Source organism: Alligator sinensis, unplaced genomic scaffold (genome assembly GCF_000455745.1).
Source record: "Alligator sinensis unplaced genomic scaffold, ASM45574v1 scaffold573_1, whole genome shotgun sequence".
Lineage (NCBI taxonomy): Eukaryota > Metazoa > Chordata > Crocodylia > Alligatoridae > Alligator > Alligator sinensis.
The window spans coordinates 1,504,679-1,521,735 of record NW_005841877.1 but is presented as its reverse complement, the minus strand read 5'-3'; positions in this window follow the sequence as shown (position 1 = coordinate 1,521,735).

Genomic DNA, 17,057 nt, shown 5'->3' with positions numbered 1-17,057 from the left:
TGCCGGCTCTAATTTGTACCTGAACACGGACGTGGTGTTTTATTCATACATTAGTGCCACGAGTGTCCACGGAGGCAACTTTTGGCTTTTCAGCAGAGAGTAGATTGAGGGCAGGAGGCATTTTTACTCCGCGACAAGCTCCCAGAGAAATAGAGGCGCGGGCTCACTCCAGCGTACAGAAGGTTCAGTGAGGGCGAAGGTTAGTTTAAAACTTCTTCTTTTACCGCTTTGGGCCATAAAAAAAAAGCGGGGGGCGGGGGGGAAGGAAGTAGCGGCTTTCCAAGGGAGCGGTTTGACCCTACCTAGCGGACTGGGGATCAGAGCCCGGGCGCGGCGGCTCGGCCGGGAGATGTGCCAGGGAGGGTCCGGCGACGCCGCGGCCGGGATCAATGAGGGCATGCATTGCCGCGCACTCCCCAGGGCAGAGCTGCGAGCTGCCCGCGGAAACGTACCGCATCAGCATCCAACCTGCCCAAAGCCAAGGGGCGGGGGACGGACCCCAAACAAAACCCGACGTGGCAATGGCTTTCTGGAAGCTGGGAGCCTCGGCGAGTTAATAATGCAATCGGGTTTATTAACCCGTGCGCCCATTGGAAAAGTCACCTCCTTTTCCCTGCTGGAACCGGATTCAATCTGGCGCTGAGCAGGGCGAGCAGGACCGGCCCCGGGCGGCACGGGGGGACAGAAAGAGGTGGGGGGACGGAAGCAGGAGGGAGAAACGAGCAAAACTAGGAGCCGTCCCCAGAGCTGCGGGCGCGGCGTGGCGGCTGCCTCGGACGCGCCTGCTTTGCAATCAGCCCGTTTCAGGGAAGCGGTGAAACACAAATATTTAATCAGTCCAGTGTTACCCGGCCTCAGCATCCATTAGAGGCTCGCGGAGCTGGAGGCAGAGTCCAGGGGGCCAAACGTGTCACGGCTACTCATTGCTTTCAACTTTCCCCTTTGTTACCTTCGCCGTGACAGGACATGGACCCGGAGAAGAAATAAGTCGGGGGTGCAGTTTTATGGGACGGCGGGGGTGGGAGTCGGAGCGCGGCTGTCTGATGCTAGGGCCCGATGCGCAGACCGAGACTCCCGTCGGGGCCCGCGGGGCGGCGGATCACGGGATCGGGCCCCTGAAATACACCGCGAAGGGGAGAGTTAGGAAGTGGGTCCCTGGCACAAGGAGACCCATCAGCTCAAGCCGATGGCCTCCTTGCCTAACAATAAATACTCTGAAACCACCTCTCGGCTCGTTAAACCGCTGGGCCGAGGGAAGGGATCCAACAGGGACAACTTTGTCTCATCCAGCATTTTCTCCAGGGGGGAGGACACCAGCCCCGGTGTGTAAACATGTCCAGCTCTATTTAAAACACGCTTCATCACTACAGCCCCCTGCATTAGGCAGCTAAGTGCTGTTTACAGAGCGGTCACTTCTTCAAGTGCAGCAGCAGCATCCCCAGCCAGGCACATCCCCTGCACTTGAGAGGGGCTTCGGGGACGGGGGCTGCAGTCTCCAGTCTGACCCGCAGGAGATCAAAGTTAGTTTTGCAGCCAAGGCCCCGAGTCAGGCGGACCTTTCTGCTTGTACGCGCTCCAGGACCGAAATGCACTTCACAACAGCAGCCTGGGGGAGGAAGATTGGGGGGGGGGGGGGAACAAACACCCCGCCTTGGTTTTTAAGGCAAAATGTCCTCTTTCAAAGGGCTAATTTGCGTCCTTGTGCTGTCCCCAGAAACAAGGAGGCATCGGAGTCCTGTCGCTTTAAAAGCATGTTGCAGTTGTTACCGCACGGAGCATTTGGGGGCTGTTGGGGGGGGGCGGGGGCAAACATCCCTGGCGGGCAGCGTGGGGGAAACGGGGTGTCCTCGGAATAGCCTAGACGTGCCTGGTGGGAATAATTCTTTCTAGACAATGAACCACAGGGACAGGGTTTTGAAAGCTAAAACTTACTACCTTGTTAGCCCTCAACGCAATATTTTTATTAGAGATGCGAGAGTTTCAGATTTTGCTAAAATGGAGGGTCTATTTTCCAAGCGTCTGAAATCCCCCATTCCTGCCATGTACACCAGCCGCGGCGCACACAGCTGTTTCATTCAGCAAATGATGCCTCCGCTTGAAGCCTGGAGACGCCGAAGTACTCCGGGGCTCCGCAAAGCTCCGAGACATTGTCCTTTCAGAAGGCGGCACTTTCGGATTTGCTTTAGACCGCACCATGCCCCGGTCCTCCGTGCTACTGGCCTGGCTACAACGTGTATTTCTATGTAGGAAAAATGTTAACACGGTAATGAGTTTTAACCTTAAAAGACGATTAAAAACCCGACAGCAAATAAGGCGAGGAATAGATTTATGCCTGACACCAGAGGAAAAAACAACAGTTTGGTGATTGGTTATGGGATGTTTGACTGACAGGTGTTGATCTGTTATACTGCTTTAAACCTGACATAGGGTACATCAGTGGGCTGCGCTCATTAGAGGGGGATATTTATTGCATCCAAAACTAAATTAATATTAGCACTTCTAACCTAAAACATACCTACTCTCGATTTATATTTATATATATATAAAACGCATACATTTATCCCCATACCTGTTAGACAAAACAAAAATAATTAGATGCGTTCATGCCATAAATATATATAACTGCTGCCCTTTTAAATTGACGACTTAGAAGGTAGAAACACACATCTGGCAATACCAGTGCCCGGAGGGGTGTTAGGCAGAAGCTTAAGGGAGAGCAGGTTTGAACCTGAAACAGCTAGAGGTTGTTTATCCTCAGTATATAAATACATAAAGAGTTAAGTACATATAAGTACATAAATAGTTACACTGAAGGGGGTGGGGGTATTTTATGCATATCCAGCATAAAACGAAGTGTTTTTATACTCACCCTAAAAAAAACCCCAAAAATGGGGGGAGGGGGGTTATACTCGCCCTAAAAAGAAGTATCCTTGGGGGTGGGCATAATAATGCAAGAAGCCAGATTTCTAAACTGTACACAGGGAAGTGCCAAGTGGTGTTGGGTAGGTCTCTATTTTGTTGAGTTCACCTAAAAATCCTGATGCAAGGCAATGGGATCAGCTTGTTATGTATAAGAATGAGCAAGAGACAGTGGCCCTTCATGTCATCCCGTCTAATTTGTGCAAATAAAGACACATATAGCTTTCTGGACTGCCCAGTGTTCTGTGGCCTCTGTTTTGAAGAGGGACAAATAAAAGCCATCAATAAATCATAAATCATACACTGAAAATGAACACACACAACATACTCATGGTTTCACATCCTTCCCGTCCCCCCCCCCCCCCCCCCCCCCCCCGTCTCCCTTTGAGGACATAGGCCATCCATTACTTAAGAAGATGAAAGGTGAATCATACCACCATATTGTGTTATATATGTACGTGCATAGATAGCAAGAGAATAAGAGTATTAATGCAATACATACAGCCAGTACATGTGTTAAACATTTATACCATTCATCTGGAGCGTATAATCATTATTATAGCTACTTGTGGCTTTCTTTGTGCTACTCTGAATTCCCTATCTAGCCTCAGTTTATGGATATAACTGCGTCGTGGATAAGTGTAGCAGGACCTCAAGCTGTCCATCATCATTTATTCTCTTTCTATGTATATTTGCACACACCTAGTTATTTGTAACTTCTCAAGACCTGTTGCAAACTTCTCATGTTTCCTCATATAAACACTCACTGTTAGGGTGAATACTATGTCTCAGGAAACTTTGTGTATCATATATTTTACATATGTAATCAATCGCAAGCTTATGTTGTTTTTGTAAATCAGGAATGTTTATGTCCCTATTCTACTTATGTGCCTACAGCATACCTGAACTTCAGGTTTGGAGCTACATGAGGTCTTTATGAACTCTGTTTTGGAACCAATTGGTATATTCATCAGTATGAATTATTAGCATTGTAACATCCTGCTTGTTGGCCTCCAGAAAAGTACAAAAAAAATAAGACTTGTTTTGTGGGTCTGGTCAGTTAAATGTACTTTAGCATTGTGATGGCAAAGTAAATATACCGAAAATGGTACTTGATGATGTTTCCAATGGCCTGTGTCTTCTAATTAGTTCTAGACAATGAAGCAAAGAGGCTGCTAATGTGGCCAAGATGTGTCATTCTCACGGTAGCTGGGATTGCCTGACTGAATGGAGGCCCTCAAAGAAGGATAGGCATGACCCGAGGGCCACTTTCAGGTGTATTTTGGGGTGAGAAGAAGGTTGTTTGATTGGAAAAAGAACAAGGTACAGAAAACGAGAGCTTAAGAAAGGGGAATGAAGGAAGAATAAAAGATGAAACTAAGTGATGCTAACAAAAGAGAAAGGGAGGAAGTGAAATAAGTAGAATCAGGAAGGGGATGAGGTAAAGCAAATGCTTTTTAAAAACGACCCCAATTCTACAGAGAACTGAGGATATAAGAAAGAAAGGGAGAAACAGATGGTGAGGGGTGAAATAAAGGAATGAAGATGACAGACAGAGGAATGAAGAGGGGGAAGAGAGGAACAGATCAAGAAATTGAAGAGAGAAGGCCAGCGTCTGGGAGACAGTGTTTGTGTTTAGGTTTGGCATTGAAGCTGTAACAGATCCTGATTTTATCTGTTTTTTTGGGTTGTTTTTTTTTTCTGGCACTAAACTGTGCAAGTTTCTCCATCTCCCTCCTTTAAAAAGTATTTTCTGTTTGAGTTTTTTTCTACAAACAGTCTTAACACACATGCTAGAATGTAAGCATAAACACTTATTTGCTAGGCTTGGATTTGCACAGCATTTTTTCCCTAAACAAGGGCATGTTTTCTTTTTTAAATAAAATGTTGTTGTTTCAGAAAAAAGCCCTCCTCTGTAGGTCAAAAAGTAGTCCCATCTACACATGTGTAGAATCTAACAACCCTATAAAAGCTTGATGTGAGTCAGCACTACCCCGTAAAAGGTCAACGATAGCCAGAATCAAACTACTTTTAAAAGGCGTCTACTAAGGAGAAGAAATATGAGACAGACAGGAACAGTACAGAAAAGGATACATATTAATCAGAGCAAAAGACAGAAGGGAAAGAACAGAAAATTCTGCCAAGTCTTAATACTTCTCTAGTAATATGTTCAACAATGCACATATACCCCACACACAGAGTGATTGGCTAAGGTCAGGTTGATCTTAGCTATGCAAAAGGAAGCAGCTGTCAACTGTGGCACATGGCAGATGGGGAACTCTTATCAGATTTTTTTTAACCTAAAATTACTTTTTTTTATTTAGAAATTGATTTGCTGTGTGACATTAGAAACCCTAATGCCAGCACCACATGTTGCTCTTTGCTGTCTCCCACCCACGTGTGGCAAGTTAAAGAGTTTTTTATTTGTTACTATATTTTGTTATAATTGGATTTTCAAAGGCAATTGAGGATGCTTATTTATTTGAAGCATCCTGTATATTTATTTAGGCTGCAACACAAATACTGCTCTACAGTCATTGAATTCATTGGGTTCCATAATATTCACTTACATGGTAAGGTGAAAGAATCTCTTTACTGCAGTAATTATTGGGTGAAATGCTATGGCAAGAAATTGGAATAGATTAACATAATAGTGCTTCCTGGCCTTACAATCCATGAGATAAATCTTAAGTCGGCCCTAGTGTAGCTTTCCTGAGGACAACTGAACTCTGCATCTACAGTAATTCGCCCTATGAATCCCAGGTTCTAGCAAAAGACTATCCTCACAAATGTCACAAGAAAAGTAATGTGTCTTGGTTACAAGGTACGCTATCGTGAAAATATTCACATGGAACAATTGTTAAAGAAAGATTTTTAAACTTTGTTATTTGCTTTGTAACAATGCTGTAATTATAGGCTTTAATGGATAATACTTGCATTCATGTGTTGCCTTTCAACAGAGTATCTTTAAGGCTAGGTTCAGACATTCAAAAAGCCTGCGGCAGAATCGATCCAAGTTGTGTGGTTTCCTGTAAGCGGTGTAGTTTAGATGGGTAGTGAACAGAACACAAACTCTCCCTTTGGTGGGAGGGAACCAGGGGAGAGGGGGGAAACAAATCTGAGGCCATACTCTGCCATTTTTACGTCAGGTTGTGTGCTGAACTTCTGTTACAGGTATAAACCAGTTTTCAATCACTTATACCAGTAAAAGTGTAATGTCTGTACCTGACCAAAGTGCTTTATGTAGCTATTAAATGTTATGAGTTCAAGTTTTACCAGTACTCAGAACTGGGCTCTTGCGTGTTATGGCTACAGGCCTGGGCTGGAATTGATGAGGCCTGAAGCACCTTTGTGTCTGGTAGGCAATTATTATGTTGAGGTGGGCACACTCAAATATTCTCTAAGCTTTGGGCTCAGCTCTACTGGTGATTTAAAATGGACCAAAGTTATGTAGGGCCCAGTGTCACAAAGTTAACGACAGACGTTACACATTTAGGCACTAACCAGCACTAACTTTTCAATTTTTAAATCGGGGGGTGGGGGATAAGTTCATTACAAATTCACATTTATATAGCAACTGCTACAATGTTATGCTTTGGCATTAACTTTAATAATTGAGCAGTAATCACAGCAGAACATAATTTTGCTTTTATTCAGCAGCAGCCCTAAATCTAAGCTTCACAGCTGTGCATGTTAATTAGCAAGTGGGTAAAAAATGTCTTGACTATCCATTTCTCCCCATTTCTTGTCCATATTTGTAAATAACCTTAGGGTCTTAGGTTGTTGTGCAACTACACACTTACATACTTAGACCCACTTTCTACAAAGTGCTTAAGCATGTGCTTGCTTTTAAGCACACAAGTTGTTCCACTGAAATCAATGGGAATACTATGAGCTTAAAGTTAGTCTTGTGCTTTATAGCTTTTTCAAACAAATCCTTCATTATCTTTGCTTGATTTATAAGAATTCTCACATTCTGTTGTGATTACAAAGTACTACTTTTAGCAACTTTGGGTGAAATGCTGCTTTTTGCTTTTTGAAGCCCTGCTAGGGGATGAAAGAAGGAGAAGAGCAGAGCAGAACCAGCTGTGTACTAGTGAGCAGGGAAATCCATCCTGCTGGATTTTTTTTTATTTGTTTGTTTTGAAAAGCAGTAGCATGAACCTCTAGCAAGTAGGCACTACATGGCATCTGTTCGGTTTAGCTCCTACCCTGCTCACAAGGGCATGGAGCTCCTCCTTGTCACAGAGATCAAGATTTGGCCTTAAGTTTTTAGCATCCATTAGTTTTTACTGATAAACGGAATCAGTACATCTCTGTAACAGCAAGCAGTTTCTGGAACTCCTCTGGCAGGAACTCCTATTGATTGTTTTTATCTCAACACTGAGCTGCCTCTACCATCCAGAAGAAAACATATTAGAACTAAGCAGCATCTAACCACAAATGAAGGCAGAAGGGCCCAGTTATACAGATGATCTGATTATCCTTACTTATAATGACTTTACTCCAGCAGAACTCAATTGATTTCTTTGGAGCTACTTCCAATCTACACTGGAGTATGCAAGAGGAGAATCAGGTTCAACATGTCTAAAAAATGAGACAATAAGGACGAATTCCAGCAAGGCTGTCTGAAAGCCATTGATTTGATTGACAGAAGTCTGCATGAACAACTGCTTTTTTGAGAGGATGCAGTTGGTTTATTCCAGTTTGAAGCACTACTGTTCTCCTGTGAACCCCTAGATTCAAACAGAAACTAAGCTGGAATTGAAAGTTGTTCCTGGTTTCAGTGGCAAAACTGCAAAACAGCTGAATTTTGCTTGGTGGCCATCAAAAGTCAGTCAGAAATCAAGTAAGGTTCTCTTGGACCTTCAGCCTCATTTGTAAATCTGGCTCAAATTCAGGTTCTGTCAACCTTCACTCCTATGAGTTATTTGCATTCAAAGAGATTACAGTAGAGATAATTGCATGGTTGGATGTGTATTATTAATACTTAGTAAGGTATTGTCAAGGCCAGTTTTGTATCAAAATCTCATTCAGGGTCTAAGCTTGAAAATCCTTACCCTGAAGACTTCCAAATGTTTATATGAATGGTCCCATTGATGACAACGGTTCTACAGATATGTGTCATTTATTCACATTGGATCAGGTTCTTTATAAAAGTTTCACTGGATACCTATGTCATAGAGGTTGAGCTGGATATCACAACTTTTCTTCAGATGGGTGGTTCTCCTGAACTGTTGCAACTTTTCAGTTAGGACTTTGAGGGACTTTTGGTTATAAGATAAAGCCCTTGATATTTTTTTCCCTCTCTTATACAATTACTTCATGAGTTGTGAGTCTTTTTCAAAAAAGTCACAATGCAGTCATTAGAGTTCCCTTCAAGTACTTGCTGAATGTATTTTAAACTGTCTGGCTACCAAAACAAAATTTATAATAGCTACATAAAATTGTACTTAAGACAAATCCAATTTGTTCTGACAATTAACAAAAGTGGTTTTACAGAAAAGAAAGAGCACTGAAAATTACTCAGAGACAGTCAAAATACTGTTGAAAATGGAATGCTTAGACTTAAATATATCACAAAAATGAAGTATAACTTTATGAATTCTTTCATGGTATCTTCATTCAATCTTTGATATAAAAACAAGATAGGGAAGGATAGAAGGGTCAAGAAATAACAGTGGTGTGTAAAAGGTACCTTCACAAATATCACACCATCTTTTCTCACATATAGCACAGCCCAGAATATAAGACACACCTTGATTTTGAAAGACAGAATGAAGAAGAAAAGATTTTTCCAGAGTTATGGCTGCATAGAGCAGGGTCAGAGCCTAATGTTCAGATGACTCATCCTACTTAACTAAAGCTCAACATCTAGCAGTTGCTGCTGAATGGTTTTCATTGGTGGATCTATGATTTTGAAAAGAGCTAAATAGTCTCCAGGGCTGGCTGTGAAATAGGAGAAGAGAGACCAACAGCAGCTAGCAGGCAGCAGGATTGCCCTAAGAAAGGTTAGGTTGATTAGTGGAATATCAAGACTATTAAGGAGTGATGACTGCTAACAACTGTGGAGTAAAAAATAACGAACCATTAAAGCAACTGACTTTCTCAGCTGCCTGAATAGTAATACCACAGCTCCTGCACTGTAGAGCTTGAATCCAAGCAAGATGGTTCCATCCTGGGCAGAAGATCAGTTTCTCTGCTCAGTAAACACACCCCAGTTTTAGGGAGCTGATTTGGGTGGGGGTAAATGCATGTGTATGTGAAAAAAATAAAGCCTGTCACTTGGTATTACAAAGAGCAATAATCACATGGAATGTATAATGGATATAAAAATAATATTATATAGTGCTATTGAGAACCACTGTTTCATTCTCCTAACATATAGGTAGATGCAATAACCAAGTCTTATGCAGCAAGTAGAGTTTATTTGTAGTTACATTTTAGATTAGCTTTGTCCATTTAAGCAAACTAAATCAAATACACAACTAACGTGCCAGCTCCAACAAGTTTGAGAACTTCTCAAATACCTTGAGCATATGTATTTCTATTATACATATGTATATTTTAAGACAATCTCTCATTCAATATTGTTTTAGAAGGTTTTATATACCACTTGATATAGTTGTAATGGAAACAGGAAGAAAAAAGGATGGCAGTGTCCTTGAATATCATGCATGCAATGCTACATAAATCTACCAACTCACTAATACTACCATTTCAGTGTCCTGCATGCAGCCATCAATAAATTATGACTTTGCAGCTAGATCTTTAACTGATTAATTGTAGGCTTTCAAAAAGAAGCTCTCTTCTATTTAAAAAAAAATCCATTAATACAGCTATTACATTCACAGACAAAAGAGTGTGATGATATAACATTAAGGTTGCAAAACTAACTTAAAATCATAGCAATTTATTGTTGAGAATGAAATGATGAATATTGAAGATGTCACCCTTGTTTCACTTAATGCAGAGGTCTTCAGTCAAACTCCTTAACAGAAATGGTCAAGCAATTTGTTTTGAGTATTATTCCTTTGCTTGTTTTGTGAAATGTTAATGTACAATTGAATCAGCAAAGGAAAGGGGGAAGATCCTTAGTTCCTAGAATGGAGCCACTGCACAATTTGCACAAATACAAGAGATCCATTTTAGGACCAAATTCTAAAATTACTGCCATGAATAGTCCCAGGATTGAGGCTGGAATTGCCATTGATTGATTGATGCTATTGTTTGTGTTACAGAGCTGAACGGAATTTCAGTACAAATACATCAGCTCTGCTGCCTTGTATATGCTAGAGCTATATTGGTTTATGTAACTGAAATGCGTATTTTTGTTTACAGCTTTCCAAGTGAAAGAAAGAAAGGGTGGGAGAGAGACTTTCTAAATGCTTAGGATCTAGAAAACAACATGGACAAATGGCAGGCCTATATGAAGGTTGCTTTTTGGTTTTGATTTTAGTTTTTTTCCCCCATATGTTTATAAATTTTAAACCAAGTTTAATAAACAGGGGGGGGGGGGGGGGGGGGGGGGGGTTGATAGTAATTTCTGTCTTCAGGTATAGATGACCTCTACTCAATGTTAGTTGCAGTGTAATTTGTTGGGGGGTGGAGGGGAATAGTCTACCTTAGTGTTTTTTCCTATCATATGGGCAGAAGATTGGTCTGACATGCTGGCTTTAGTGCCCCAGAAAGGGTTATTTTGCCAGCTACATATCACCAGAGTACACCACTGCTATACCCCTTATGCTGTGCAGGTGTCTTAGCACCTGCTAGGGTGCTAATATTTTCTTGCATGCTGGAGGAACATTTGCTTGGCATGTTAGTATAATTCCTGTGCATCTTTGGCACAATATAAAAAGACCATAGCAAGGGCCAGGATCTAGCTCAATACGTTTTATGATACATATGTATATTTAGACTGATACAAGCATAGCTAAAACTAACGTTTCCTTTAAAGATGTGGTTTCATCTTCTTGTTATTGCGGGCCAAACAGAGTATTCCGTAGCCTGATGCCTGGGGTACTTCACAGGTTGATGTGGGCCTGAATCCTGGCTGAGTACTCTGACCACTAAGGGTACCAAAGCGGGCACAGTCCTAATTCTATAGCTGCCACTACTGAAGTCTTTAGGAGTTTCTGGGTGTATGCAAAGCTGTTCTGAAGGCATCTATAGGATTAACACCATCAGGGGACTAACATGGGGCATAGTTCTAGTTTCATTCAGGCTGATGTGTGAGCTAGAGACTAAGCTGTTGAGCTATGTTCATACTGAGGTGATTCAGACACATGCACAGAAGCAGAACTTCAAGGTAAAAGGTGAGGTGCCTGTGTATGAGGCAGGGCAGGTTGGCACCGTATGTACAGATGCTTCTAAGACATTGACATCACAGGCTAAAATTATAATTATAGAAATTCATCAAGCATGAACCTTCTCTCACTATCTGACTGACCACCCAGATGAAGCTCAATGGCTGTTGGATCTCTATGGTCATGAAGGCTGGCCATACCAAACAGTTCAATGTAGGCAGTATTTCAGATTTTACTGGTGGGATGCAAGGCACAATAAAACACCAGGTGTGTGATCTTACAGTCTTCATGCAAAGTCTCAAACAGAAATGGTCAAATTGGTTGTTATGAATAACATCCATTGTGTTGTTAGTTCTTTTGGGAGGAGGGAGGGTTGGTTAGGAACTAGCTTGCAAGCTGGTTCTGATTTTCCCCCCCGTTTTTTGTAACAGCAGTGGTAGTTCTACCAATTTCTTGTCTGACAACAGGTAAACAGACCTGACAAAGGAGTCAGTTCAACTTCCACTGCAGTCAATGGAAAGACTGACATTAACTTTAGAAGTTTTATCAGGTTCTAAATGAATAGGAACAACCAACTTTACTGAGCAACTCAGTGCAACTTCACATAGCCCTCTTTTTCAGACCACAGTTTTGCCTTTATTGTTGATACAGATGGCACCACAACTGAAAACATTTCTCTAAGATCAACATTTTATACATTCATTCAAAAAGAACTTGCATTGCTATTTGTAATAGTGCCATCTGGTGACTCTCTCAATAATATCTCAATAAGAACGCACCAATCATTGGAAAATATTTTTTACCAATGTTACCTGTTTGATTTGACTATTAACTGCTTGCAGTTCAATGCTATGTGGTTGTTCATTTGTATCACAAGACATGGTTTCTGTTTCCCAGCTAGATAGCTGAAGCTTTTTAAAGAGGTGATCACTGGATAATGAGGAACAAACTAACTTCCAGAATAAATTGATAGATTTGATGCTTTTTTTAAAATTTGGGGGAGTTACAGACATTTTCAAGAATATCTGATGGATGTCCAAAAGCTCATAAATGAATAACAGTCTGTGAACGTATGGCCAGGAATTCAGAACAAGGTGCCTAATCCCATTTTAAGGCACAGAAATACAAAAGTTTGGTTTTCAAAAATGCTGAGTATCCAGCTTTTCCCACTGACTTCAGATGAGAGGGTTCAAGAAGCCTTCTCCAATCTTACGTGCCTCACACCAGAATGAAGAACAATTTAAGTTCAGGCACACGCCTAGCATCCTACAGCAAGTGGAGAGGGGCAGGGGATGGATGGGGGGCCATAACTCTAGCTCAGAGGACAATATGAATGAATGACTCACTGGCTTCATTAGGTTCTCATGAAGAAAAACATAATCCATCCTTGAATTCCTCATGGGTGATCCCATGTGAGGACCTTAATGCCACAATACTGTCCTGTTTTCTAATAATAGAATCCATAGAATAAGCAATTTTTATCTCTTCTCCAAGTATAAAGTAAAGCAGGATGACACTAGAGAAGCAGAATAAAAAGAAGGAACATAAAGAATAATTACTATCCTAGTACCGCATGTTTTTTTACTAATATTCTTGTTCTACTGTTGTTTTCCCTTTTCCCTTCTTTCCTGTCTAATATGTTCTCTGTGTCAGAAAATGCAGTAAGTTCAGCAGATGTGGGGTTCTGAGCTAAGGGATTAAATAATAATAATAATAATAATATAAGCATAGGAGACTCTCCATTCTGGGACAGAAAAGTGTCTGAGGAGGGCCCACTGTTTCAAAGGATTTTGTTTGAAAGTCCCTGACTCTCCAGTAGCGGGCTTGTGGAGCAGGTTGGTAACCTGCAGGCAGCTTTACCACCCAGAAGACTAGTGTGTGAAGATAATGCCTTCACTAGATCTCTTGAGTATACTGTAGGCTATAGTAGGCCTTAAGTTGCTTAATAGTGATAAGGCATAGCACTTGCCTCACCAAAGTTTGGGTAAGTGAAGAAGAGTCAAACAAAATCATCAGGTCAGAGAATGTCACAAAGTGTGAGCCATTTTAGAAAATTCAAGAAAGATGGAATGGGAAAAATAGATTTAGAGGTTTTGCTAAGGTCACTTAAAGTACATTTAGTGGTTAGACAAGGCTAATTTTAGGCAAGATCTATCTTTTATATGGGATAAGAATAAGCATATGAATATTACTTAGAGTAGCACTTATAAGGAACGCTTTGATTTTTTTTAACCTTATTTAGTACGCTTTTGAATATTTTAGCTAAGCTGTACAATATAAAATATGGGTTCATCTCAGAATCTTTTCAGCCTTGAACTAATTAGTTCTTGCTGAATAGCCCATCTGCAGATGAATTAATTTAAGAGCTGTTTTAAAACTTAATTTGAAACCTATGTAAAAAGGTCCTTTTCCTAATAGGCTGGCCACCTATCAGAGGCTTATTAAAACTTTAGCACTGAGACGTTTTAAGATTAAACTGCTTTCAAATATTGTAAGGTTGCTATACCTTGAGATAAATGTGCATGTTATAATTAAAATCATTTGCTTGATATGCCTTATCTGTACTGTTTAGTCATTATATATTTTCTATATTTTGTTTTTGAATTTGTTGTTAAACATTTAGATATTCTGATATTGTGAGTATTTAATTTTGTTTGCACTGTCTCTTTGAGCTTTTCTTGGTTCTCAGAATCAATCTCAGTGTCAATAATACTTATTGGTTTATGCCACCCCTGTCCATGGAGCCCTACGCTAGGGTGGGAGCAGCACAGACAATTCTACTGTGGTAAATGCAGGACCATCTACCCTCAACCATAACATCCTACAGTTCCTTTCCTGGGCAGACATGAGCCAGCCCATAGACTGGAACTATGATTTGAGGAAGTAGGAAGCTCTGGCTTGAAGAGGAGATGTGGTATTCCCCTTACCACTTCAGTGACTTGCATTATAGCAAAAGAGTCCTGTCCATGTGGCCCTGATGGAAGGAAGGTTCAAGATATGGTCTCAGACCCAAATCGTCTGAATGCAGACCTGTTTGCTCCATCCATCTTCATACCATCTCCTTTCCTTTCCTTTTTTAAAATCTATTTTCTCTCAGATAAATTATTCTTGCCCTGGCATCAGTGCCTATGACTTTGGGCACACTAGTGCCAGTGCAAGATGAAATAGGAATTGGCTTAATTGGCTTGGTCTCCAACACAGTTTAAGGCAGCTGAAATAGTTCTGCCTTAAACTGTAATCCCTACTGATGTTGCCCAAGTGGATACTGAGTTAATAGTGAACAACCTAAGGGTAGAGATGTCCTGACTGTATTTCCTTTCACTCTACACTCATCCATCAAATCAACCCTGGTGTTTACAAGGTAGCAGGCAAGCTAAGGCCCATACTGTGTGTCAGGCTTGAGGCAGCTATGAACCAGACCTTCACTTGTTGTTATTAATTCTCTCTTTTTTTTTTTTAAAGCAACATCTTCCCTTTGTTATATTTCCATCCATATGCTATTTTCTGCCCCTTCTCTCTCCTTGTTACATTTTTTGTTCATCTCTCTGACCTCTGCTTTCTACCACCAATATTCCAATGTTTCTTCAACGTCTTCCTGAATCCCATTCTCTTTCTCCAGTGCAACTGTTTTACTCAGGTCTATGTAATTAATAGTCATCACATCACCATCAGTAGATAAGTGTCATTATTTTTTTGCATATAGATAGAGAAATTGTGGTAAGCAGGTCAGGAAACAGGGGGGAGTTATTGGTAGGGCCAAGACTACAGTGCAAGAGTCCTTTTTCCAGACTTCCAGCCTACACTGCCTCTCACATTACAGAGATGTTCCCTTTGAACCAGAGGGTCACTTATGGTTCAGTAAAAGTGTGCTCAAACTCTGACTCTGAGGATGTGTCCCTATGAGCAGAAACATGCATTTCCCCAGGGACAAGCAGCAGAAGCACAATATGTGCTTCAACAGTGTCAAATACTAAATGTTTGTGTTTATCTGGATGTACCCTGGTAGTTGGGAGGGAGACTATTAGCTTTAGACCAATAATGCCTGCTTAAACAGATTCTTTAGCATTGTCACACCAGAGTTTCAGGAAAAATCACAGTGACAGACTTAGCTGTAGCTATCAGTTTACACTCATTTGCACTGGTTTACATTTTCAAAGCTATCGCAGAAAAGAAAAGGGATCTCCCATTTTAAATAAAAGCTAAGATTATCCTTGATATTTACAGTGCTCCAAAAAATGGTTATAGGCTGTGTAGACCACAAAGGCTATCTGGTGCCTGATCCAGCAGACCTTTATACATGCATGTAAGGGGTTGTGGGACTGGATCTGCTGCTTACAAGGATCATAGGCAGGGTCAGGACTAACTAGTGGAGTGCATGACAGTAGTATATCTCTTGAAATAAAATGTGATATTTTAATCCATGCTGATTTTAAAAATACATTTCTCATTTATTGTTTCTCACTGAACTAATTTACTTTTTTTTTTTTAAGAAAAATATATAGTGACTCATTCTGATATGCTGAAGCCTTGAAATCAATGGGTATTTTTACATGTGCTTTGGAACATGGTGCTGGGTGCTTTAATTAGTGACAGGTGCTAATTAAATGCACATGTGTGTCATGTATATCAGGGTCCCTGCACTGGAACTTTAGTTTAAAGTGCCCCACTACCACTTTTCATCAAAAGCATTTTATTTCAAAGCACCATGCCACCATTTTTTCAGTGTGGGGACACAGGGGGACACTGATACATGTGACACGGAAGGCTGCCAGAGCACATTCATTTTCATTATGACTCTATTAATTGAGTCTTCTCCTACATACTGGATTTCCAGCATGCCAGAGCAGGCTCCCTGCACGTCTATAGGAGCCCAATGAGTCAATTTGCCTGAGTAAGAACTACTTGTGTGACCAAGAGCTACTGGAATGGGCTCAGGGTCTAAGTGCATTACTACCTTATTTCCTTTACTTTCTAAAATCTTTTCTGCATTTGGTGGATGCATGAAATGGGCACTATTTGAGATAACATTGAGGTCCACCTTCAATCAACACCTAGTTCAGAACACAAACCCTTATCTATAGTAGTGCTAGCTATATGGAGTACATTACTGTTGTTCTTTATAAACTGTGTGCTTCCAGTTTGCTGGCATATCTGTTCATGGTGTTGACTTTGACCTGTAAAGCCCTTCAAGATTTGTGTCAACAATACCTTTGAGATCAGTTTGTTTCTTGCATACCATTTCAACAGCTTTAATTCAGCTCTGTGTTGGCTGTCTGGCCACTGTGTGTGATATTGTAGATATATGGCCTATTGTGCACTGGGAAGAGACTCTTTATGTTGCTGTTCTATGGTCTGTGACTGCTGTCATGAACCTCCCAGCACAGCATGCTGACTAGAGTTACTGCTGAATTAATGATACTTTTGGAACATTAAATTTTATATTTCTTAATACTTTGATTTTAATGCATAACCTTTAACATTTCATTAATATAATTCTCTAATTAAGTATGAATACATTGTAAATTCCCTGTATCAGAGGCCTTGCATTCATGTGCTCTGGCATTCTGGACTTCAGGGCTGTACTGAAATTTACCTCCTTACTATTCAGTTTGATTTTCTGTCAAAATTTTGATATTTGCCTTTGGCTGTACCATGTATATGATTTCAGGATCTGCTTTTCATGCACTGCCTGTAGCTTGCACAGCTCAGTAATTTCGTCCATTTTTTGTGGCATCTGTTTTTGGTTCAGTGTAAGTTATTAGCTAGAGAGGAAGTTCTATTTTCTTCTGATACTACAGGTAACAATAGTCAGGTTACATATATATGATTGCC